The sequence below is a fragment of the Lissotriton helveticus genome, chromosome 6 (assembly GCF_964261635.1).
Source record: "Lissotriton helveticus chromosome 6, aLisHel1.1, whole genome shotgun sequence".
NCBI classification, from domain to species: Eukaryota; Metazoa; Chordata; class Amphibia; order Caudata; family Salamandridae; genus Lissotriton; species Lissotriton helveticus.
In genome coordinates this window covers 1,275,531,110-1,275,547,278 of record NC_136067.1, presented here as the reverse complement: position 1 = coordinate 1,275,547,278, position 16,169 = coordinate 1,275,531,110, and positions in this window count along the sequence as shown.

The window sequence follows — 16,169 nt, the reverse complement described above, 5'->3', positions numbered from 1 at the left end:
TGCGGACGACGTACACATGTTCTGGCGATGTCCATCAATACAAGGTTTTTGGAACAAAGTAGGTGTAACGATTTCCAGCATTGTGGGGTTTGAAGTTAAGGTGAGTCTCTCTCAAGTAATTTTTGGCATTACTCCGAATGAGGAAGTCACAATTCAGATATCTAAGAAAAATAAAATATTAATGTTTGTGCTTTTTCTATTGGCACGTAGGGAATTATGTATCAAATGGATTTCCCCTGTTTCCCCACTAGAGTGTGAATGGATTAATTCAATACATAGATTTGCAAAATTAGATAGAGCGATAAGCGACACGAAGAAAACTGCAATTTGGAAGATTTGGGATGAATGGAGTAACAGAGTTAAAAACATAACTGCATAAAGATACCCATAAGAACAAGAGCAGGAGTTAGTTTATCTTCAAGTCCGGTCTGAGTCCCTTTCTCTTTTTTTTTTTTTCTTTTGGGCAGACCTATGATTATGTTGGTAGCCGAACAGGCCAGGAAAAGCCCACCATGGGGTGGTCCGAAATTTCCTGGGGCAGAGGTATCTGCAGGACCTGTAAGAGTGGAGAACATTGGAAGGGGAGCATGCAGAAATACGAGGCTTAAGGGGAAGGAGGCCCCGGTGTGTGAATGTATCTCGCACCTCCTCTGTAATCAGAGTGATCGGAGGTCTCTACCCTGGAGTGCCTGGGAATAGGCAATTAGAAACTCCGGCCAGCGTCGATTTCTTTGCATTGCTTTTACTCCAAAAAAAAACCTCCAAATTAAAAGGCTAAAAACAAATGTTTTATTTTTAAAAAAAGAAACAAAAAGCCTAAGGTTCTAATCCCCTAGTGTTTGGCCTGCCCCACGTATTTAATCATAGGATTTGCTCATAAATGTATACAGGAAAGGGAACAGGGGTGCAGGCTTCAAAAAATGGGGGAGATCGTCGACGTTAAGTGGTGGATAACCACACTGTTGGGGTGCTGTCTGACGACAATATAGGTCCCCCCCTTTCTCCCTATCCGTCCTGAGACCCATAGCTGAGGTGTTGACTCTCCCTCCACAGCGCAAGGGTCGAAACGTCGACGATCTCCCCCATTTTTTGAAGCCTGCACCGCTGTTCCCTTTTCTGTATACATTTATGAGCAAATCATATGATTAAATACGTGGGGCAGGCCAAACACTAGGGGATTAGAACCTTAGTTTTTTGTATAAAAGCATTGGATTGTCTTTTTACTTATTTTCTCTCTTTCACTTGAGCACTTACTTTTGCACTTTCTATTGCACCTGGCAGTATCTTCTCCTTTTCTCTCGTTTTGTAAATTTGTACATAAGAATGTAAAATAAATTGCAAATTTATATTGCTTACAAATTTTGCGTTTGAAATTGATTTTGGGTATTACCAATAAGTTTTGAATGCGCATTTGGCTGTTGATGTTCTTTTCCTTTATAGGTTTTCAGGATTTAATCCCATGGAATAACTCAGATTTATAATGAGTATTACAATAAATATGTGGTAAATTAATTATGTCCAGGACCACCTTGTTTACTATATTATCGTTTACCCAGGTCCTTTGACTCTTTTTGGGTTATACCCCATTTTGTTAATGGTTATCAATCCTGAAGGCAGGGTGCTGGGTTTTATGTGAGAGGGTGCCCATGCATGAGCAGGGCCCCTCTGCGGCCTTCGGAATCTATCCTCCGGGGTTGTTCTGTGATGCAGCCATACCATATACTCTTAAGTGCTTTATAACCTCGCAGTAAATGCTAACTTTGAAATGGCTGCAAGTAAACATGTTGTGTTTGATGTCAAACACCTTGGAATCATACCTCCCAGCCAGTCATGGTGGGGGAGGTATGATTCCACTCTCCTAGAGGGAGGAATATGACTACACCGGTACACCCGGTGCCAGCTCAACAGGACCCTGGCATCACAAAATGGATGCTGGCAGCCACTGACACACGTCTGCCCTCCTGCTGCTGGATGAAACTCCAGCAGGGGAGGCTGGACAATAGGTTTCCTGACACAGGGAGGTGTGACCACCTCCCAGACAGTCTTTAGTGTATTGGGCTGGGTGGGTGCGCTCCAAGAGTGCTTTGATGTCTGCACTTGGGGGACATTTGGTGTCCCTGTACATACTCCAGCTCAAACTAGTTGCAGGGGCACTCAGCCCCTGCTCTGGCGTGAAACTGGACGAAGGACGTGGGTGTAACCACCCCTCTGTCCTGACCCTCCCGAAGGTGGGTCCCCAGAGTTTGTCCCACCCCTTCCTTGGGTATAAAGTAGGAACCCCTGACTACAGGACTTTATATTTACCTGGATGAAACTCGGCTACAAAATCCCAGAACTTCAACTATCTACACTTCATTGGATGACCGAAGAATCTCCCTTGGAGTAAAGGAGTTTCTCCCCTGCAAGGCAGGCACCAAAGACGCACCTGTCCGGTTTGCAACTACACCGCTCGTGAAGGACTCCAAAGACTTTACAACACAGGAGGTGGGTTTCCAAGCTTCCCCAAGGCTGATCCGTGCACTCAGCAAACCTGAGATCCAAAGCCCTTGTGCGGACCATGAAACCCGAACCCCTGGACACTGTGCACATTTGCAGCAGCATATGCGTCTTAGCAATCCCTGAGGCTGTACTTTGGGCTACTTGTAGTCCCTCCAAACTAAGACATACCAGTCTTTTCACTGGTGTCCAGTTACCTTGGGACACATGGAAGGATCCCTTTTCACCCTTCCGCTTTTACATCCTTTTCACCCTTCCGCTTTTACTTTAAACTTAACCCGTGTCGCTACCGGGTCGGAAGTTTCACCGGCATAGCATTTATAAGACCATTGTGACAAACATACAGCCCTGAAGAATCACAATTGTACCACGTTGTGACAAAACATGTGTCGGCTGTTTTATTTTCTTTCTGTATTGATCTGGATTGACATAAAAAAATCCGTATTTATGATACACTTGATGTCGACCTCCAGAATTTCGAAGACAAAAATAATGTTTGACATTTATTTAGTATTTACATGGTACACTTAAACCATTATCCCGATACGTGTGCACAGGACTTGGTTTAATAAGACTTGCAGCTGGAGAACCCAGGCTTGGTGGAGCTGGCATAAGGTCAGGGTGGATGTCCATAGGCACCAATGCACAGCGGGGGCCGTCAGCACCACCAACAGTATTTCAGAGTGTCACAGCCCTCATGCACAGAATTGGTTCCTTGAAGGGGTACACAGAGACAATGGGAGTAGTCTCCACACTGACAACTAATGGTTCACCTTAATGCACCTCCACTCTCTATCTTTCCCAATGCTTACTCTTCCAATATTGCTAAGGCAAGGTAGTGGTTGGAGACCGCAAGCCTCAGTAGTGTCTATTGAACAAGGATACTTACTTCAGTGTACTGTGTAGCTGGATTTGAGGTCTGGGCTGAAGCAAGTCATACTTTCTACATTCCAGGGAGTATTTCTCCTTCTTCATGTTGCAGCAGAAACTAAGTATTCACCTCATCTCTAGAGTATGTGCCCTACTAATTTAAGGGTGGCATTCAGGTTATCTTGCTTCTGGTCTCACCAAGTATGCAACTTTGATGATGGACATAGGCTAACCTACTGAAACCAGTTTGGGCTACAGAAGGTGAAGACAAAGGAACTTGAATGCAGTGTTAAAGTTTGTAATTTGAACTGAGGCACATACAATGGTTTCTCCTTTGAGAGTGGGTATAAATGAGAGAACAGTGCAGAGGGGAGAGATGGAAAAGGGGAGACAGCAGCTCCAATTACCAGTAAACTTTGTTGTTCATCCTACGGCCTTAAAGGCTTTATATAGACTGACATTGAGAGGTTTGTCACCACTTATGTACCCAATGAGTAATCACACATAGAATCAAAGCAATGAGGAGATCCAGTCATGAATGAGTGCACAAATTTAAATAGGAAGAGATTGTAGGCACCCCTTCCACTGAGCTGCACCCCATGACTATCAATCAGATATCATAAACCAGTGTCATGGCCGGGTCATAGAAAGAGTAATCACCCTTGAAAAAATAAATACTACTTTGGCTGTATCACTGACACCCAACAGATTCTAGCACTGCGCTGGTGAGCAAGATCCAAATCCAAAAACACCTCTCAGCTGACTTTTGTCACAAGTCTCCTTCGTAAGAAATACCAGGTCAGGGAGTTTCAAACCTACCCACATGGAACCCTAGGAAAGCCTCTCAAGAGAATGCCTTAGGCTGTCACCTGACAGGGAAAACAATCCTTTTGGACAGGTGAAGTTTACAGAACATTCATTTTTAGAGTGGTTTGAATCACTTGACATAGTTTACCGGTTATAAGTTTCCTATACCTCTGGCCGGAAAAAAGATGTTCCATAATATTTGGTGCCAATTCATTTCCTTTTCTTCAAAGAGTGTGCAGAGGTTCCATGTTGCAAACCATAATTGTGTTTATTGATCTTCAGTTTCCTTTAACTAGATGCTTTATGTTGGAAGTTTCGATATAATATATTGAGGGAGAGGGGAGGTTTATCTACCTGAGCAGGTGTCTTCGTTAAGCTAACCACTGGCATTTAGTGCCTGTGAAAGTTTCTTCTGCACCAGGTACTGTAATTGTAATGTTTGATTAAATCTTTACTCCCTGATCACATTGTTTTTATAGTTCACACCAATGAATTACAGGCTTACATATATATTCATAGCTTAAGCAAAACTCAATGAAGCTTACATAGAAACTATCTCTAAGAAAGAAAAAAAGATTGGTCTTACTTCCATCCTGGACCATGTAGGAACTCGATTTAGAAAAACAGCACCTTTTCTGAAACATTAAAGAGAAAAATAGTTACCTTTTCATTATTTTTTTTATTTTTTACAGAGTTTTATATAGCACGAACTTGACCTGAATCGGGTATCAGAACGCTTTACATAGCACCAGTTGCATTACATGAGGACAATTAGAAAAAAAGAAACAGGGAGTGGGGTCGAACACAATTGCACTTATCCTTAGTACTATTTTAGAAGAAATTTCTAGGTGTCACGGACCGGAGATTCACAGACCCCTAAATCTCCTAAGACAACAAGTCTTATTTACAACTTTTTCACATACAGTGGTCCAGCACACTAATCAATAAATGCATTCAGATTTTCAAATATTAATTGTAAAAAAATTATTTCAATTTGGGTCAACGACGACAGCAATTCAGCGGAGTTGTTTGTAGTTCAATCTTTATTCTTTTATTTCATCTTCAAATAAAAACTGCAGCCATAGCCAACGCGTTTCGTCCTTCACGGACTTCTTCAGGGCTACAATAAACATATATACATATATAACAATTATTACACATGAATTTACACTATATGTTGCTGTCGTCGTTGACACAAATTGAAATAATTTTTTTACAATTAATATTTGAGAATCTGAATGCATTTATTGATTAGTGTGCTGGACCACTGTATGTGAAAAAGCATTACATGAGGACACATTCATTTTTGTTAGGCAAGGGGAGATTAAGTGATTTGCCCAGAATCAAGGATGTTCAGCGTCATTGCCGAGACTCGAACCCAGTTCCCCAGATTCGAGGTCGACCGCCCTAGCCGTTAGGCCAATACATAGAATTAATGTTCATACATTGTAATTAATTAACCCTTGTATAGGTCAAAATCTGCCAGTAGTATGACATTGTAATGTCTTCAATTGGTCTAAACTACCAAAAGCTTACATTTCTGCACCTAATTGTTTGCTTTCAGAAGGTAGTATCTATTCCCTGCAACCAGTACTTGCTCTCTGTTAGTCTTCAGGTTAAACTCAAGGCTCTCATAAGAACCTATACTGCGATGCAAACCTGACCTTGCATATCCTGCCCAACCCCGAACAGTGTGCCACGTAAACAAGGCACAATGGCCAAGTTAGACTCCAAAATGTCAACTGCCATTAACAAGCAACAAGGCCAAGCAGAAAGCAAATACTCAAATTTCAGAGAAGCAAAGGCCCTGCCAGATCCCAAATCATTAGTAACTGTACACAACCAAAAAGCAACCATCAACCACCAAACGCCATCAACCCTGCTCATGTAGATACATTCTTCCCTGTCATAGAGAAGCTACAACAGCCTGAGAGACATTAATGGAAGAGTCAAAAATAAAACAGCCACCAAGTGGAACAAGATTTGTGCTACACTGTCTCTAACAACCCACACAAGAAAGTCTGAATTCAATTGGTGTTTTTTTTATGGTACTAAGTATGTGTTTATTGAGCTAAGACTAGCTCCTTGTCAGACTGTTATGCATTCGTGTGCTAATGCCTCCAATAGCAAAATAAAAGTTATCTGCTCGGAATACACAGAAAATGCTTCTACCACTGACTCAATATCGCGGTTATGAAATACCAAGGCATACAGAGCTAGGTAGTGTCCTCATCACTGCCAATGAGAATGTGAGATAAATATGCATTCTGTCATTGAGTAGGTAAAACACATTCTGCATCAAATATATAGGTTTGTTTTTAGGATCCACATAAATTCGACAAATATAACAAATGTAAAACAGAAAAAGAGGCCATGTCAGCCACAAACGTAATAAAAATAGACTAACAGCCATTCCGCCATCAATCAAGTACCAATTAGAAGGATTGCCACCAAACACGGGCAAACATACAGACAATTTACTAGAGAACCAGAGGAAACACTGACCCTTCTCTTTCAACACTAAAGCACCTTTGTACTATGGACAACAAACTGATACTCACACTTAGCATTTTGAAATTAGCTTAAATGGATCAGTTCGTAGATTCCTGGAGATGGCAGATGGGGCATTCAGGAACAGTAAACTGAAAATAAAAAATACAGCTTGAAATAAATACAATAGTTGAGAATACCTTTAGAAACACATTTGTGTATGTTATACACTAAGAGCAAACTGTGTTCAGTTGGCACTGGCCTCTCTGTCAGCAGACAGTAACAGGACAGTCTCCAGCCCTGTTCTTAGTGACTGAGAGTCTTTTCAAGGGCAGATCTATACACAACTGGATTATCCAAGGAGTATCTCCTTGCATTAAATCTACAGATGGGAGTGAGTCGGTATTATTAAAAGCTCTATGAGGGTTATGAAGAGCAGAGCTCTTAGAGTGTCCGATATAAGTAAGAACTGAATTTTGAGGCCGGAGGTGATCTAGTGAATGTGGGCGCTGGGTGGCATATTACTTGAATGTCGCATTATTCATGATTGTGACAGAAGGGGTGATAAATGTAGATGGTTTGAAAGCAGGAAATTCAAGGAGACTGTGTTTAGGGGGGCATATGTTTGGATACTGTGGCATATTGTGCTACCTCATTGGATTGGACTTTGAACTTTTTGGTTGTTGAGTTGAAGTTGAATAAGATGATTTTTAGTTTGTGTGTAAGAATACATTTCCTATAATTTGATGTCGGGCATGCAGGCTAAGCGATACAAAAGGGGATGATGGACGGAGCTTTTGAACAAATCAAACACTCACCCCCAGTCAACTGATCTGGGTTTAATCCATCACCATTCTTTAGTTCACTCAGCCACCCCAGTTCAGACATGGCTATATGCAAATCAGTCTGACCCTGTGCCTTATGGGAACAGTCCAGCCCGAACTGCCAAGCCATGTCTTCCCTGGACCGGAAACAAGCATCCTGGGACCGGTTTCGGATTCATAATCCTCATCAGCCAGGCTATCTTGAATCCAGTGGCCAAGTGAACAAGGGACTCACGTCTGAGTATACCCTGCCACACTTAGGGCGAACAAAGCGATACAAAAGGGGATGATGGACGGAGCGTTTGAACAAATCAAACACTCACCCCCAGTCAACTGATCTGGGTTTAATCCATCACCATTCTTTAGTTCACTCAGCCACCCCAGTTCAGACATGGCTATATGCAAATCAGTCTGACCCTGTGCCTTATGGGAACAGTCCAGGTCCGAACTGCCAAGCCATGTCTTCCCTGGACCGGAAACAAGCATCCTGGGACCAGTTTCGGATTCATAATCCTCATCAGCCAGGCTATCTTGAATCCAGTGGCCAAGTGAACAAGGGACTCACGTCTGAGTATACCCTGCCACACTTGGGGCGAACAAAGCGATACAAAAGGGGATGATGGACGGAGCGTTTGAACAAATCAAACACTCACCCCCAGTCAACTGATCTGGGTTTAATCCATCACCATTCTTTAGTTCACTCAGCCACCCCAGTTCAGACATGGCTATATGCAAATCAGTCTGACCCTGTGCCTTATGGGAACAGTCCAGCCCGAACTGCCAAGCCATGTCTTCCCTGGACCGGAAACAAGCATCCTGGGACCGGTTTCGGATTCATAATCCTCATCAGCCAGGCTATCTTGAATCCAGTGGCCAAGTGAACAAGGGACTCACGTCTGAGTATACCCTGCCACACTTGGGGCGAACAAAGCGATACAAAAGGGGATGATGGACGGAGCGTTTGAACAATTCAAACACTCACCCCCAGTCAACTGATCTGGGTTTAATCCATCACCATTCTTTAGTTCACTCAGCCACCCCAGTTCAGACATGGCTATATGCAAATCAGTCTGACCCTGTGCCTTATGGGAACAGTCCAGCCCGAACTGCCAAGCCATGTCTTCCCTGGACCGGAAACAAGCATCCTGGGACCGGTTTCGCATTTAAAATCCTCATCAGCCAGGCTATCTTGAATCCAGTGGCCAAGTGAACAAGGGACTCACGTCTGAGTATACCCTGCCACACTTGGGGCGAACAAAGCGATACAAAAGGGGATGATGGACGGAGCGTTTGAACAAATCAAACACTCACCCCCAGTCAACTGATCTGGGTTTAATCCATCACCATTCTTTAGTTCACTCAGCCACCCCAGTTCAGACATGGCTATATGCAAATCAGTCTGACCCTGTGCCTTATGGGAACAGTCCAGCCCGAACTGCCAAGCCATGTCTTCCCTGGACCGGAAACAAGCATCCTGGGACCGGTTTCGCATTTAAAATCCTCATCAGCCAGGCTATCTTGAATCCAGTGGCCAAGTGAACAAGGGACTCACGTCTGAGTATACCCTGCCACACTTGGGGCGAACAAAGCGATACAAAAGGGGATGATGGACGGAGCGTTTGAACAAATCAAACACTCACCCCCAGTCAACTGATCTGGGTTTAATCCATCACCATTCTTTAGTTCACTCAGCCACCCCAGTTCAGACATGGCTATATGCAAATCAGTCTGACCCTGTGCCTTATGGGAACAGTCCAGCCCGAACTGCCAAGCCATGTCTTCCCTGGACCGGAAACAAGCATCCTGGGACCGGTTTCGGATTCATAATCCTCATCAGCCAGGCTATCTTGAATCCAGTGGCCAAGTGAACAAGGGACTCACGTCTGAGTATACCCTGCCACACTTAGGGCGAACAAAGCGATACAAAAGGGGATGATGGACGGAGCGTTTGAACAAATCAAACACTCACCCCCAGTCAACTGATCTGGGTTTAATCCATGCAGGCTAGGCATAGGAAATTAAAGTTTATTACTGCTTTATTGTGAATAAAAGAGCTCTGAATAACTGGGTTTTATAAAGATCAGAGCAATAGGTGGCGTAAGTATGAGTTCTGTGAACAACAAAGCTCTGAGTGTTATTATTGACAGAGCAGAATTAAGATCAGCACTTTGAAAGAATCTTGGTATCTTAAACAACAGCCATGAAAACAAATACATCTGGGTGGTGTCACATGTTTAGCTCCATGACGTTTTGTTATTGTGATGTACACATTCCTAGTGAATGTGGGTTTTTATGAGAAAATCTGTATATTGTCAAGAACAGAACTCTGAATAGCACTGGGCAATATCAACAAGCCTAGAATCATATCTAGATTAGGATTTCTCACTGTACGACCCATAGGTCAACTGTGACCCTCCAAATCTATACATATAGCTCTGTTGTTGTTTTCTAGGCTGATTGCTGACATTTGGACAATATCAGACAAGCTAAGATTAGCAATGAATCTCTATGCAGAACCCTGTTCACAGTAACCAACGGCGCAGAGCTGGGTTTAATTGGCATTAAGAAGATGCAGCACAGAAGGCCCTTACACAACAGCTTCAGGGACATGGTTACCTTTAGAAAAGCAGTGAAATGTGAAAAGTTAAAAGTAAAGCTGCCCGAACCAGCAGAGGAGCAGACTAAAATCAACAGGGGGCTGCCCTAAAGCCTTTAAATTAGCTGAATTATTTTAATTGCCAGGATTAGTGATAAAAAAAGCAGGTGAATCCGTGTTAAGTGTCATATTAAGTATTTGATTGTTTTTCCGGTCCATGAAAAAGGAAACTACAACTGATTCCAGAAATCGTTTTTTTCCGGCAGTAAGGGATGTTTTGGAAGTTTGGCGCTTCTATATATCTTCATTGTAGTATTATAGTAAGAGCCTAGAGTAAACTTTACTGGGATGTGGGCGTCCAGGACGTTCAGATGCTCACTGTCAAATATCCCTTATCTAACTACAAAACCAGGATTAAATCATCACCCTTGAAAAGTGCCCCTTGGCCTGTCCAGGTCCCTAGTGGTCATTGCCTGTATGTAATAAGCCTGTTTTAAAGTTCTCAGATGATGACAGCTAAGGGGGCATAGGTTTTGCCAAAAAATGTGGTCAAGTTAGAACAAAGACTGTAGCGCAGGACAGTATTAAGGTCCCACCGTAACACATTAGTGGATTATGTGTCTAGGGTCTGAAAGAAGCCTCCTCCTGGGGTGGGGAAAGGTAAACCCATTATACATTGTGCTGGGTTCCAGTTGAGGTGTCTTATCAAATACTGGCTATCCGCATTTAGCCTTATTTTAAGTCCTTCTGATCTTTGCAAATAGGTGCAAAGGAATGATAAAAATACGATAGCTCAAGAGCACATAATTTGATTTTATGGGTAGGGCCGGACTGGGAACACGAGGCAGCCCTGGCAGTTTTGATGGGCCTCTCCCCCTGCTGCTCTTGTTACTGGGGGCCGATATAACGGCACAGCGGCCAAACCGGTTCCAGTAACAAAAACAGCCCACACGGCTGCAAATTCGGTCCCCAACCTTCCAGCCTCCCAGGAAAACGTCCGAAGCCTACTACAGCCATTCCAGCCTTGGCTATGATCCCGGGAGCGTACACTATGACTCTCATTACGAGACAGCTGGAATAGGGAGTGGTATTTACCGGATGTATGACGTTACAACGCATACTTTTACAACGCCTACCTTTACATCGCAAGTTTTACAACGCATACCATTACAACGCATAGTGCTTTTGGGCGCTGGATAGTGAATAGTTTAATTTACTATTCCAACTCCAGTCCCCGTGGATAGTAGGGAAGGTGTTGGATAGTACATTAAACCTATTCCCTATCCTAGAGCGCCCCCCAGCGCAATGCGTTGTAATGGTTTGCGTTGTAAAAGTTGCGTCGTGATGGTAGTGCGTTGTAAAAGTTTTGTTGTAAAGGCTGTTCACCGTATTTACCACCAGTGTTAAATATCATCACCCCAAGGTGAGGTAATGACCAACTATGGTAAATACCTCTTATTTCAAGTTATTTAGGTTCCTATCTGTATGACTGAGTTTCAGAGAATAAACTAAATAAAACAATACCCGCAGCTACATCCATTGACCAGTGAGGTATAACATATGGAGAAGGAGGTTAAACTGGGGAAGGTGGGTGGCGGTGAGGGTAGAATGGCAGAGGGAGTGAAGGTGAAAAGGACTGACTAGGAAAAGAGGGTAAGGGATTTGCATGACAACCCGCGACTCCGGAGAATGCGATGAGTTCAATCCCAAGGGTAGGCAATATAGTCTAAATCGCTGCTTCCACACCTCATTCAACTGCATGGTTGGTGTGTGATGGGGGCGTGGCTATGTGGGTGAAGATGGCAGGCGCTAGAGGTTAGAGCTCTGCTATTGACTCCCTGTCATCCCCCTATTAATCCTGTGAGAAGCACACCATAAAGCACGGAAATAACGCAGCAGAAACGCGCTGTGACCAGGTTTCAGGGGAAACCCTCCAGGGAGCTCTGACACCTCAGGAGAAGGGAGTACCTGGTCTGCGACGATCTGGGTGTGGCTCAATGGAACAGAAGCACAGCTGGGAATAGCTAGGCAAGCCTGCAGCTTGAAATCGGACTCGGCGGGCCTACTCGTCGGACGTTCGGCATGGGAGCCAACAACCCCAGTAGACGTGCCCTCAGCGCTAGCAGACTGCAGAGGTGAGCTGTGAGCATGCATGAGCTAAGGAAAGGGGTCGACTGGCTCCTCGATTGGAGAGGTGTACTGAGACGTGCTCCAGGCTCTGAGTTGCCATTAAAGGAAGCGGACAAGGCACTGGTGGGCCCCAGGGTCGTAGACCAGACCAACCCAGTGGGTCTATAAAATACTGCTGCATATACAGGGGTGCAAGAATCCACAAGATAAGGAAAACAGCGTCCCGGTAAGCCAGAGGACCTAGTTGTGGCACATTACCCAGAAAGGAGTAAGGCCTAACCAAGCCATGTCGATTTGCGGGGAGTGCGGGCCGCAGCGGAGCCATAAAGAGACGTTCTGCCTCCGGTGGTGGTCTTCGCCTTCCCCCCAGAGGCCTCCAGTGAGCTGAGTAGGAGAGGAGCAGGACTGAAACGGTGGCAGAGGCAGCCACACGTGGACCGGAGACCATCGGTAGGCACAGTGATGGCAGATGAGGCCAGCCCAGACACGCTGCGAGATGTTGAGGCCCGAGTGGCGCAGCTTCGTGAATGAGCCACACCACAGGAGAACTGAAGAAGCGCTGAACAGCACAATATAGCGCTGGAAAATGCTAAAGTGGTGGTGAATAGCCCCGTCGAGGACTGAGGCAATGCACCAAGGATTATCTCAACCCAGCCAGATCGAACTGGCACAAGCATAAACACCCAAGTGCCGGGCTGGCCTCTATAGGCGGAGTACACATCGGATCAACTTTAGAGCACGCAGAATGCTACCTTATGACAAGAATAGGGCAAAATTGCACCGTATTAACTGTTGGTAGCATATGTCGGAAATGGGGCAACTTCCATCGGCGCTGGAGGTCAGACTAGCCTACCATTATCAACACGTCCCCAGGAGGACAAATCACAGATGCACCATCTGCAGAACAAATGTAAACTAAATTGGATGTAGTCATAGGTCTTCCTGAAAAAAGAAGAAGGGAGAGACACCACCACTTACATCGAAAACTGGCTGCTTGGACTGCTCCCAGCAGGCACACTTTGGCAGCACTTTGCCATAGAAAGAGCGCACAGGGTGCCAGTGCCCCCTCCACCCCCCACAGGAATGGGATCCAGACCATTACTGTTCCGAGTGCTAAATTACAAAGACAGAGACTCAATACTACAGGAGGCAAGAAAGCTACAGAAAATGCAAGTCGCAAATAGCACAGTAATGCTATTCCTGGACTACACAGCAACAGTTCAGAAGCAAAGACACTCCTTTCTGGAGGTCAAGAGGCGACTCCGTACATTGGACCTTAAATACTCGCTGTTGTTTCCTACACGCTTAAGAGTAGTGGCAAAAGATGTCATACTTCTTTGACACCCTTGCTGCAGCCTGGGATTGGATGGACGGCGCGAATCTAGGAGACAAAGCTCAAAGAAACAAGGAACACCCAAGGGCACATAAGGCCACAGATTCACTGCGGCACAGAGGAAGAAGAAACAAGCTACAATCATATTTGGCATGATACGGCCCCAACCTGGAAAAAATGAGACACCTGATTAGCCTGACCCACTATCCATTGTTGACATGTTCTATTGTTTAAAGGTTTGGACGATTACCTGTACAAGATTGACCTATTGGTATTAAAAGTTGATGTTCAAATTAGGTTCATTAGTCAAAGCACACCGATACAGCAAGATATGAAAGAAATGTGTTGTATGCCCTGCCTCCATGCTTTCCCGCAGATGGTGACCACCTCGAAAACCTACATCCCCCTATGGCTCAAAAGACAGCTCAGACCATGACGGTCACTAAGCTTTGCACCTGGAATGTAAGAGGCATACACTCTCCATCCCGTAGATACTTGATATATTCCTACCTTAAGCAGCACCAAGTCCAAATAGCCCTTCTCCAGGAGACACACCTCACGAATCTGAGACATTGGCACTGCAAAGGAGATGGAGGGGACAAATATACGCAACCGGCTATTCAGCCTTCGCGAGAGGAGTACTAATATGGGTCAGAGCAGGCACTCCCTTCCAGTCGGACGAAACAATAATAGACTCAGAGGGACGTTATGCCCTGGTACGTGGGCGCCTGGATTGCAGACCAATAGTGTTGGGCTCATTATACGTGCCCAACACCGAGTAAGTGTCCTTTCTCAATGCATTGTCCAGCACATTGTCGAACTGGCACAGAGTGCCCTGGATGATTGGAGGACACTTCAATTGTGTACTGGACGCGTCCCTGGATTGCTCCTTCCCTACCAGTGGTGCCCGCGACAACCGCCATGAAGGCACTAAACACCTGGGTCATGCAATGGGGCTGGCAGATGTATGGCGACATAGAAATCCCACAGATAGGGTCTATTCCTATTACTCAGGGTCCCACTACTTACACGTTCGGTTGGATCGAATTTTAGTGACAGAAGAACTACTAACTACAGTGCTCATGTCAGAATACATGGGAAGGACACACTCTGACCACAAGCCACACACAATCCAAATGACATACGACAGTGGCGTAAGTCCAGCCCCCAGATGGCGCACGCAGCCGGAGGCACTAGACGACACACTGTTCCGCAAATCCTTAAAGACAGCCATAATGCACTACTTTGACGAAAATACCTGTATTGCGACATCAGCAGTAGTCAAGTGGGATGCCTTCAAAACAGTAATACGAGGGCACTGCTTGGGCATACAGCATGGTATCTGCAGATCCCTTGAACCAGACCTAAAAACACTGGAGAATAAACTAGCAACTCTCAAGCAGCGCGCTTACACTGATCCACTAAGCAAAAAGCGATTACAGAAGAGCAGGACAGAACAGGCACAACTACTAGAAAGATTACGATGCCTCAACTATAGAGCACATTCGGCGCGAACTCACAGCACTGCGGAAAAGGCAGGCAAGCTCTTAGCATGGCTCATTTACCAAGTTGATACCAGATCCACCATTACTTCCATACAATCACCAACGGGCACACTACTATACACGCAAAAGAAATACACAGGGAGTTTACACAACATTATAACACTATATAAATCTACAGCTGCTTCGCGCCTGATCCGATTCAACATTTCCTTGCAGAAATCCCCCTTCCCAGGATAACACCTGAGCAAAATTTAGATCTTGATGACCCACTTACATTAGAAGAAATCCTGGCAAATATACGTACCCTAGCCACAGGGAAAACTCCAGGACCTGATGAGTTGCAAACTGAATTTTTTAAGGCGTATACCTTGCTCCTGGCACCTCATTTCCAAAAAGTATATGAAGAGGCGCTCATGACAAATCCATTGTCTGATATGCAGCGAGAAGCGCTATTAATCTCTCAGCAGGTCAGAGACCGAACCTTATTAGGATCGTATAGACCGTTTTAATTTCTGAACCCGGACTACAAAATATTGGCTTTTATCCCGGCGTCACGTTTGGCACTACTGGTGAAGTTTCTGGTGCACCCTGATCAAAATGGGTTTGTTCTGACCCATAGCACTTCATTAAATATCAGAAGGTTCTTTAGGGTACAAGAATACGCCACTTACACCTGGCCCAACTCTGGATGTATGGTCCTTGACTTAGAGAAGACTTTCGACTCTCTAAAGTGGCTTTATCTATTCACAGTCCTACGACGCTTTGGCTTCCGAGACAACTTTATCAAGATAGTAGAGTTGCTTTATACACAACCACATATTAGGGTGCTCATAGGGAACAGCACATCAGAGAATATAGTAATAAACAGGGGTACTAGACAGGGGTACCCACTGTCCCCTCTGCTGTTTTCCCTAGCCACGGAACCATTGGTGACGTGCATGTGCAGGGGAGGATAGCAGTGGGGCATATTACTGGGAGATGGTACACACGCAATCTCCCTATATGCGGACGATCTTCTAATACACCTTAGGGAACTATACAATATACCAGAAACCATAGCAGGAACCTTGCAGCAATTTGCAATATTGTCATGTCTGAGGGTGAATTGAAGTAAGTTG